At 47.4% G+C, this 11,103-nt stretch overlaps 1 long non-coding RNA gene across 1 annotated transcript; it reads right to left on the minus strand.

The window, feature by feature from the left end:
• Positions 1–2,537: 2,537 nt before the first annotated feature.
• Positions 2,538–4,703, minus strand: LOC135384168 (uncharacterized). The gene is made up of 3 exons (XR_010420275.1): positions 4,554–4,703; positions 3,365–3,521; positions 2,538–2,671 (listed from the first exon to the last, which is right to left on the minus strand). It is a non-coding gene; the product is annotated as an uncharacterized LOC135384168 (long non-coding RNA).
• Between the last annotated feature and the right edge of the window lie 6,400 nt (positions 4,704–11,103).

Genomic DNA, 11,103 nt, shown 5'->3' on the forward strand with positions numbered 1-11,103 from the left:
GGTTGGTAGTGTGGGCAATGAAGAAGTCTGTACTCCAGACCTTCCAAAGCACCACAGTGGCAGCAGGTAGGAGAGTCAAGCGGTAACGCCAATGCGCTGTAGAAAGCCACATCGAGTCGCATTCAATGAGTTAATGCAGACGACAGGTGTTTCGTGGCATGCGGAAAGCGAGCGTTGGATCAGCTCCGCTCAGCATAGATGCTGGAGAATGTCGGTTGTCTATTGGCGGGAAGCAAATAAGGAGAACCATTAGAGAACGTAGTTCCCAATATGAAAATATGCAATTCGTCTAGCCCTATAGCGACAGTATTTACAAATTGATAATGCAGTTTAGAAAGCATCACCTGTCTCCTTTGGTCTGTGCGTCACGAAATTCCACGTGTCGTAACGTCGAATATCATGCACGAGAACGCAGGAATGACATTTCTATCTCCTGATGAGCAAGTTGTGACACGCTGTGCCGCACGGGCAAGAGCGTACCTGTAGCGGGAACACGGCGGTAAGTAGACCAAGTGGCATAATGTAGAGAGAAGTCGGAAGTTCCTCTGCCGTCATTTATTACGGGTAAAAAACCTCTTCGCACAAAGGTGGGGAAGTGCGTTCCCCTTAGGATACGTCTCCATGCAAATGGCACCGCCGCATATCCAGCGATGAAAATATTGTGAACATAGCATGAAGATATCGCGCGAAAGCATTGTAGTTTGAACTCGCAAGCTTACGGGTTCTTGTCGAAGAGTGTTTACCTCACTTCCGTGTTTACAGTACATGCACTGGCTTCACATACCACGGCGCGAAAGGAAGCAAAGGCGACTAGATGCCCAGGTATATGTGGGTGCCACCATCAGATATGAAATGGATCGCAGTGTATTATTTTGAATGTGAGTAACACTTTTGTAGGCTACGCAAGAAACCTTTGAAGCCTTGAATCATCTTGGCATTTGCACAGCTTTTAAGCCCAAAGAGAGGTTACACAGGATCCTGTGTAGTCCCAACGACCCCATGTCTGCTCAATCTGCACCACTCACCACCTACACCACTCAGTCTGCATCGTCTACAAGTTATGGCATGAATAGCGTGCTACGTAGGAGAAACGGGAAGGAAAAGATTTCAGATTGCTAAGAGAACTGCGGCTAGCTGGGGGGAATCCATATACGTAGCAACCCCCCCCCCCCCAGGTTGAGGGCACGTGGCATTCTCCTTCTTCGTGTTCCCTCAAGCATAGGGTTTTGCTATGCTATGGAAGGCTGAAAGAGCACAATCCGCAAAAGTGTGTTCATTTATATGCAGGGTGTTTCCTCTTACCTGCAACAAATTTTCATAAAAGTGGGAGTTACCTTAGGGCGGTTTTACTTTTAGCATGGGCATTACTCGACGGGGCTGCTACTAGGAAACCAATTTTTCGCTCAATTACGGGACCAATTAACAGATATATTTTAATCAAAATCTTTTTAAGTTATTGACTTTAGGGAGCACATTGCAGTCGCAGTATTAAAGTCTGGTCACCCCATCATCCGCTCGAACCATGGATGCAGCACTAAAGTAATCTCAGGTATTTCACCTCGGCCGTCCGCTGGAAACAGAAAGTGATCGCCAAAAGAGCGACGGTGGCGTCGATGTCTCCGCCCTCACGTACCGCTACAGAAAACGTAATGCTTCACGATCTTTGTTTTCTTTTGTTTTTCTTGTTTTCTTGCAAAGAACTTTGTGCATCACCATTAATACAGAGTTTTAACAGCGACAAAGTGCGCCTCGTTTGCCACTTTACAAGAAGCGCAAGGCCCTAAAAGTGGAGGTTTCCATTTGAAATCATGGTGGAACGTTTCATCTTACATAATAGTTTCGTTGCAGCTCAAATCATTTCATCGGAAATGTTGAACGCATAGAAACGTTGTTTGAACGCAGGAGCCATCGTCACAATGTAAAAGCAGACCCGGCACAGCATGCTCAGGACGTCATCCGTTATCATATGCTTCAGTTCCCTAGTGCTGACATTGGGCGGCATATGCCCTTTTGTGGAAATTGGGAGGTGCGTTAAATGTCACAGAAAAGACATATGTCCTGCTTTCCCCTCTAGTCAGAGGCTTTCGGCGCAAGGATTGGCACATAGGATGTAATGCACTGAAGTTACCCGTTTAGAGATGCCGAATGTTCCACTAAGCCATGCAAAGTTGTTCTCTTTCTGCAGGAGGCGGGTCCTGCCCAGTGATCCCACTAGCCCTTTGCACTCCCCGACTGACTCATGCACCCTCCACCCATCTCCACCATATCTACGCATCTCCACCCTTCATCCTCTGTCCGTTTTTTTTCCTGTAGTCGTGACGATGGCCACTTCTGCTTGGCCAACAATAGCGAGCTGACTAAGACATTACACCCCACGCCACCCCTCCTTTTAGAGCGTATGTACTCATGAGGCTAACATTACTTTGCACTATCGTCACACGCACCAAGACTGCAAGACTACACACAACACGACTAGACTTACCGTCACCCCCAAGGTATTCTTGTCTACAGCGAACGTTAGGAGCTGTGACGTTGGCGCCAACGACTGTGTAAGCTAGAGTGACATTGGGCTTGAGCAGGAACCTCCAGGTACACATGGAAGGTCTAGCTTGCAGAGCTTCTGCTGTCGGAACGAGCGTACCGCTTGGCTCTTCGCGGGTCTGGTAGCATGCTGCAAATGGTGCGTGTAAGAAAATGAAGTCTTGGATCACGTGCATCCACCCTTTCACCAAAGGGTGTACCCTACTACACGGTAGACATTTATGTTGTATTATGGTTTCGCTTGTATTTTGTGACGCTTTTACCAGCGCTCGCTTTTGCACCTCCACTGCTTTTTGTGGTTTTCGGTGGCCTTACCACCTCCATGACATAGCTAAGCTACTGCATCTGCTACGAAGGGTCACATTGAAAGGAATAACGTGGAAAAGTGGATGATCACGTGGATATCGCTCGAAGATGACTTGACCGGCCCCTGCATATGGTGAAAGACAGGAACACGCGAAGCTGTGGTCAGCTAAAAGAGATTAGGAACTTTGATACCTGTAGCAGGTTATGGCATGGGCACCTTGAACTGTACTGACTTAAAAAGTCGTTCTGGACGGTGTCGTGACCTTGATGCAAGCTCTTAAACATACAGCTATGTAGTGCTGATTTTGGAGCAGAGGCACTAAACACCATTTCTAAGCGGAAGTTGGAAGCAACTCGTTCTTCGTTTTAGTAACTCTGTAACTGCGAGTTACATTTCATGCTGAAGATCTTCGTTGTTAAGTTAGTTGAATTGTTCACACGGTCACTTAACTCGTAATGAGTTCTTTGTGACGAGCGGCTTCTCAAACTATGGTTGAGAAGCGTGCTCCGCACTTACGCAGCCCCTTCGCTGAGTCGTAGTGAGCTCTGAAGCCGTGCACAGTGGATTGTCTCGGAGGCACCACCGCTACCACGAGTTGGGAGGAGAAGGACTCGTACACGTACGGGAAGGAAGTGTTGCATGGAACTTGCAGTTCTAATATATGGTCTCCGATCTGCTCAAATGATAGGAATGACAAAAGGAATTAGATTAATTAATATATGTGTCCATATATCTTGTACCTAAATGGAATATGATGATAATGTTGGCAGCTGGATTAACTGTCTTTACATCTGTCACGAAACACTGCTGAAAGACTCAAGGGAAACCCGAAGACAGCACAAGCGGCGGTTGGATTCGAGCCCTCTACCAACGAACGGATGCTGTGTCCGTTCAACCACGCAGCAGGTATTTCACCATCCACGTGCGAGTGTTCCCATACAGGGCATTTTATTTAACACCTACAGAATTTGTATCCAAAAGCTATGACAACAGCACAGATGTCGTTTTTGCAGCTGAGTTCTAGGGCTATGGTCTGCAGTTGACATCCTCTAGAAGAGAGTATGTAACAACAAGATGGCTATTTACCTGACATTCATTCATTAGTCTGTAATTAAGAAAATTTGTACAAAAACAAGTAAGCAGAATGGGACACAATCCTGGCTGAAATCCATTCTATTTTACAGATTACCACCAATTTCTCGGCTGTACCCGAGAAACATCATAGACAGACTGAAACGGAAAAAAATCGGAAAGGGGAGGGCTGGATTCCACGAATGGGCACTGGTTTGCTACCTCCTATTGAAAGAAGAGTAGGACTGAATGTTGGCGTCACTTTCAGGGACCATCGTAATCCCCTCAAGACAGTGGCATTTCGGGCGCAACCTTGATCTAACCTAGCTTCAATCGTAGTTCAACTCTACCAAGCTGGTGGCGCTGTCGTACAGTATGACGTCATTTGTTTACAAGAAGGGAGAGGTCTCTACTACTTGTACAATGTCGTGCTAGAATATCGCTTACAAGAAAAAAACCTGAAACATTCTTATACTACGTACGGGAAAGTAGACGTCTCTGACGTTGCGCTTTGCCGACTGAACAACACCGGAGGAACGCTTTTTCTCCCCTAAACTGGACATGACATCGATTTTAAATCAGTGTCAGATTGTTATTGTGAAGCATAGGTAAATCATTTTTCTTCAAACGTTACCGTCAGTGTGCTGTCGCAGTTGGAGATATCACCCGCCAGGAAATTGACGGTGATGCGTCGGCCCGTAGCTCCAGCGAGGATCCAACGACAGTAAGTGTGGATTGGCATCGGTGCTGGGAAACCCAGCGTCTGGAAGTCTCCTTCGGTGGCCATCAGAATACCCCCGCAAGGTGCGCGCGTTTCGAACCATGCTTTACTACGTGGCACAACGTATTATAAAGACCATTCACTCTCATTAGGCATAAGCTTTCCTGTCACCGTGGGCCATAATGGACCATACCCAGTCAACCACTAATATCCCCAGGATATTCTTACAAGGTCGCGAACGTCCTGGATATCTGGACGCCCATGCAATATCTGTGCGATGTCCCAGAACGACATTCACCTTTTTATTTTATCGAGTAAATCACAGATGTCCTAGGTACGTCTGCGTGATATCGCGCTTTGGACATTTGAATGGAGGAAAAGCCTGGAGATCCCTTGGATACCCACGAAATATCCAGTACACGAGATTTTGGGCACTGGTTGAACGTCACAGGAACGTCTCCAGGACGTTGAGTGAAGATATGCAAATAAATGAAGTTTGTGGCATCTTGCTCCGACAGCCACATTTTTGTTGTGGTGAGAGCAAGCAAAAACTTCTGTAAACGTTAACTGGATGGGAGGAACATGCCAAATCGTTATATAGTTTTATCGTTCGCGTGCTGCTAGCCGTGAAAGTATTTACCTCTGTTCGTAACGATCGTCAAGCAACAGTGGAATTTGATCACTTTTATAGCTCCATTCAGCAGCTATTCCCATTATAGACAATAGCTTGAATTAGAAACACAGTATCTGGCATGAAGGAATGTGAGAAACGTTATTGGTTATACCATGCCTCTGCAGATTCACGGGTTAATTGCAAAGAAGCATCTCCTCACCGTTACAGGTGTATCAGGGCCCAAATACGTAACGAACTTGCCCCAACGGCCTTTATTTCAGTATAAGCTCTGGGCATTTTGTCAGCATAAACTGTTGTGAATGCTCTGGTCTCCCTTCAAATTCCCGTGTGCGGTGGAGAGGACAAAAACGGAGCCTGCTCTTCTTTTTAGAGTGGAAGCATGTGTGGTATCATGGTCAGCCTTGGTGGACTGTGCGCCAGGGTGTGGTCAAACGCTGGCGGGGCTTACTACATTCCCTGAATTTTTTACCTGTTGTTAATGTTCGAGGCATTTATTTCAACACACACACATACGAATTAACATTGTACATAATACATATGCAAATACATATATATTTACATACATATCAGAGTGGTGTTGTCATGTCAGATATGTATAAACTAAATGCAAGTGCATGTTTGGACCTGCTTGCATGATGTCCCACGTACGTCCATATATCCTAAAAAGACGTTTCTGGGATATTCGGAGGATCTACAAATGGCAAAGAAGTGCTAGTCCACAGAACGTCTCGGGGATGTAAATGGGCTCTGTGGCAAAGTCCGTGGGATATCCCAACGTCCGAAATGGGATATCCTACAGACGTTTTCGGGATATATATGGTTTGCTGGGTAGGTACCATTGAAATTTATCTGGAGTAAAGGAAATCCCCTGACTTATACCCTGTGACATCACGAGTGTAGTTCTGTATCTAGCGTGTGTCGAATAAATGTGGGACATAGCAAATCAAAACCACTAGACAAAGAAAACATTGCAAGAACGTAAATGCCTCTTCAGAAGCTCGGTTACAAAAATGTTCATTAGCGCTTTCGAGACAACTGCCTAGCCACCGTATTCTTGCCCTGCTGTCAGGTTAAGAGGCCCTCCCATTCCTGGGCATTCACGCTCTGCGGATTTCAAGACCCAAGTGCTTCGAAGAGGGCATCCTCTCTCTGATACCCGAACGGTGTCTGGTCGCTGCTAATTTACAAAAATGTCCCTAAAAATCAGCCACGAGCGTTACAGCGTGACTTAGAAGTACCGTCTCGATCACGTAGCGTAACGTAATCAGATCAGTGCGACGCAGCATCAGCGTAGCGAGGTCTTTACTTCCTACAGAAAATTCGACTGCAACGGAGACGGCTCGGATCAACTTTATGGCTTACTCTTGATCACTTGTACGTCACGAAGCGACGTTAGCACCACTCATGCGCTTAGAGCAAACCGTGGGCCGGGACAAACAGAGACAGATCGGCATTTTCCTAACAATTCATTCAATATCACATCACATCATGATCGGATTTCTGCGCAGTCCATGACATAGCACCACCATCATAAACCATCACAACACAACCCCTCATTCGACTTCAACTTTAGAGCCACCACATCAGAAACACTCAATCAACTTCAAAATCCACCACGCTTTTGAAGTTGAATTCCGATGACGGGTCCCGAGGTCTGCGACGGATTTTGAAGGAGAAGTCAGTGGTGCGATTTCTGAAATGGAATTCGAGCGAGGGCTTACGCTGTACCCACCGCATAGCTGAGCGAACTCATCTCACGAGGGGATTCATGTGCACTCCTCACCCTATTACCACTTTAGTACCGGTGCCACACAGGTTGTTATAGTGGAGTTGAAAGGGGTCATGAGCCGTGCTCCAGGGTTTTATATTCCATTTGCGACGACCTCAGTTGCCACACTCTTACAACGAGCAGCGTAGAAGACTTCACAGGGACCCGTACTGTTTTTCCGAGATTTGTTATTTCTGATGTGGATGTTATGAACCAGTTTAAATTTGCCGCCTACGATTTACCACATTGACGCTGGTGAATCGCCGCATTAGTATAGCGTATTTGTAACAGAAGGTGTGATGTAATTTAGGGTTATACATTTCATTCACTACGATCGCGGCGAAGATTGATTAAATCCGTTAATTGTCAAAATTGGAAGACTTACAACGGGCGGAGTAGTACACTTGAAAAGACACCCGCGCACCTTTTCTGTGACTTCGTTATTCCTGTTGCGGGTACCGTGAGCTAGAGTCACCAAATAAGCTTCGCTTCAGAGTATAGACACTGAGGTCCAAGGGAGAGCAGGAGCGCCATCTTGCTTCCGCACCACACCGGTACCATCCCCATCTGAGGATCAAAGACGGCTAACATAATGCTCACTGTGGGAGAGAGAAGCGTGTATGTTTGTTGTGCGATAATTCATGTATTGTCAACCAGAGCGTCCCGAAGATGTCAAAACGAGCGCAAGGCCATCAACTGCTGCTTGTAAACGAAAGGAACATTTCACCCGCGCACGATAGATGGCATCGTTCGATAACGGGCGCAGGGCGCGTGCGCATGGGTAGCGTGGCGCGGAAACAAGATGGCGTATGCTCGCTCTTGAAACTCAGTGTCGATACTCTGAAGTCTAGCTTATTTAGTGACTCTACCGTGAGCCATGTAAACTTTGCTGCCCACCATTTACCACTTTGGTACTCGGTGTTGTGATGTTGGTATCGTGCACTTTAAAGGGGCGGTGTGGTCTGGCATAGGGTGTTATATTCCATTCACTTATAAAGCTACTAAAGGACAAATGCCTCGCATCGCTGATCCAAAGCCATAGTGACAATAAATAACGTTTGAAAATTCGTTAGGACTGTAGCTTCTTAATTCTTAAAAACAGTAGCGGTCCCTTTTAATATGAAACAACGCCTTCGTATCGCTGGTGCGAAATCCATAATGGCAAGAAATACGTTTCAAACTTCACAGGGGTTGCAGCAGCTGTGAACGAAAAGATTCTACAAAAACAGAGCACGACACCACTTTAATAGGGAACGCATTCCCTGTATCGCCGGAGCCAAAGTTATAATGGTGACAAACAGGTTTCAAACCTCACAAGAACTGGGGTCGGATTCACAAACGCGATCGTAGATTACGCTAAGATGCGCTAAGACGTCGTAGCCTGCGACGTGCGTACGACGGCGTCGTAAGCGCGATTCACAAAGCTATCGTAGTGGAGAGAGTACCCCCTTTGACGAGGAAGAGGAAGTTGCTCGCTTCCTGTCACGTGCACCTCCGAGAGAAACAGCGGGTGCGAGACTATGTTTTCGCTATGGTAACGATGACGAAAATTTGTAATCGCACCAATAAGAGTCGTCCCGTTAGAAGAAGACGTAGTTGTTCGTCCCCAAATGTTTTGTTACTGCACGTGCTCTCGGTCTTTCGGTAGCCATAATGGATGCCATGCAATCACAGGCGAAACGCGTTCGATTACACAGCATATATATTCCCAGTATGTTCGTCTCGGGGAGGGGGTGGGTGAGGGTGTTTTGTAAGCGGTGTGTGGCACCCAGTTTCGCTGCTTTTATGGCTTCTTTTGCCTTTCTTGCAGACAATTTGGAGCGGTGTTGGGGGTGTCTTAGCGGGGTGTAGGGGATGCTTGAAAAATCCCTGCGACCCGATTTTACGGAGCACAACGCTGAAGCATTTGTTGAAGGTTACCAAGCAATAAAGTGCCTCAATGTCACTTCGGGGATGGTCTCGAAGGTTCTTTGGCAAAGTGCAATGCGTTGGCGCGTATTTGCGTGTTTGCCGTCTCCAAATCCACCGCTGCCAAATAACGCCGCCATCTTTCTTCGTAAGACTGCTCGGGAGCTCTCGCAGGATTCCGCCGTAAGCTGCGAAGATTTTGCGACGCGCGCCCTTCGTGAATCTACAGTTGGTCGCGCAACTTTCCCGTACGACGGAGATACGACAGATTCCGTCGCACGAGCTCTTTGTGAATCCGACCCCTGCAGCTTGCAAAATTATCTTGGTGGGCAAAATACGAGTGGCATTATTATTATTTTTTTTTTTTTTCAAGGTCCGAATGGCCCACGAAAATAACGGAGACGCGTCGCAAACTTAGCCTCGCTCAGACAGGCTCGGCAGGCACTCGGCAGGTCGCGTGCGTCGGTCACGTGATCTTCCCAGTTTTCGTTCAGCGACGAGGCAGGAAACTTGTCCGTGGCTATCGTCGCGCCCGCCAAACGCCATAGACATTGGCTGAGCTCACTATCCCCCAATAAGAAGAAGAAGAAGATCCGCGGTGTGATTCGTTCCCTTCACGCTGAAGGCCGTCGTGTAGCCGAGATCCACAGAAGAAGTCGGCCCAGGACGCACATTCCCCCAGGGCGTCAGTCGTGACGTTGCCCACCTACGTGAGGCCGACAACGGCAAGCCCTTTCACCACCACCACCACCACCACCACAGAAGAGTGCGCGTTTCCTCAGACGCTTTCAGACACATGTCGGCACAGTTCCCCTAGAAGTCGGCCCAGGACGCACATTTCCCCAGGGCGTCAGTCGTCACGTTGCCCACATACGTGACGCCGACAACGGCAAGCCCTTTCACCACCACCACCACCACAGAAGAGTGCGCAAGAGGGATTTCATGAGTGAGAGTAAAGTGCGGAAATGGCGTCGACAGTTCAGAAAAGGGCGTGCTGTCATCAGGAGTTGTGCTTCTCCACGGTAACGCCCGTCCTCACACTGCGACCTCTACGCAGAAACTCCTCCAGCAGTTCAACTGGGAGATGTTCAACCACCCACCGTACAGCCCGGACCTGGCGCCGAGTTATTTCCACCTCTTCACTCAAATGAAGCAGTGGCTGGGAGGTCAGCGGTTCAGGACCAACGAGGACCTGCAGATCGCCGTACCAAGATGGCTCAGTGGACTGGCGGCGACCTTCTATGACCAGGGAATAGGAAATTTGGTGCCACGCTACGACAAATGCCTCAACCAGAATGGCGATAATGTTGAAAAGTAGCATCAAGGCATTGAAATCTTTTGCGAATTACCGTATTTTTTTAATTTGCTCTACGTTCCGCTTTGTGGCCGATCGGACCTTGAAAAAAAAAAAAAAACCTCGTATCTCCCTTTACGGTCTGCCGATGAAATTGTCGCAATCATCATATTCCCCCATCAGCTGAGCCTAACGGCGCACCTTCTCTTTGCATAGGTATTAATTACTACGTACAACCTGTACACTGCGAGCAACGTAGTGCAGTAGCATGACCATTATCTGCGTTTATATAGGCGATTGGAAGGACAACACTCAATAATCATAAGCGCAATCCTAATAGATTTCAGATACGCATTCTACTTGTCTAGAGCTTAAGGGACCTGATGGATTTTTGAGCCCTGATTAGGCCCATAACCCGATGAGGCCGATGGACCTGATGGCACTGATCAGTTTCCTAACACACCTGAACCATTAACAAGAAGAAATTCTTTTAATAGAAAAACGAAAAAAGAAATGAAAGGGATTTTCGCTGTATCATTAAATTACGAGAGGTGATGTATATTCAAAGCTGCTCTTCTGCGGCGACTCGCCTATGATGCGGACAACACGAGTAAAATTCGGCCCTAGACGTCATTCCCGTACTTACCTCTCCTCACGAAAGACAGATGTAGCCTGAACGCCGGGCTCTGTGGCGGAGCTCCTCTTGTCTTTACATGGACGTATAACTTGTTGTCTGTCGACGACGCGTCAATCGACTGATTAGAGCCACATGTGCGGGAGAGAATGGGTCCTGGAAAGTGAGAATTCCACGTTGAATTATTGGATCGGATGAAGAGGAAAAAGATGAGGATGGCATTCG

The sequence above is a fragment of the Ornithodoros turicata genome, chromosome 2 (assembly GCF_037126465.1).
Source record: "Ornithodoros turicata isolate Travis chromosome 2, ASM3712646v1, whole genome shotgun sequence".
NCBI lineage: Eukaryota > Metazoa > Arthropoda > Arachnida > Ixodida > Argasidae > Ornithodoros > Ornithodoros turicata.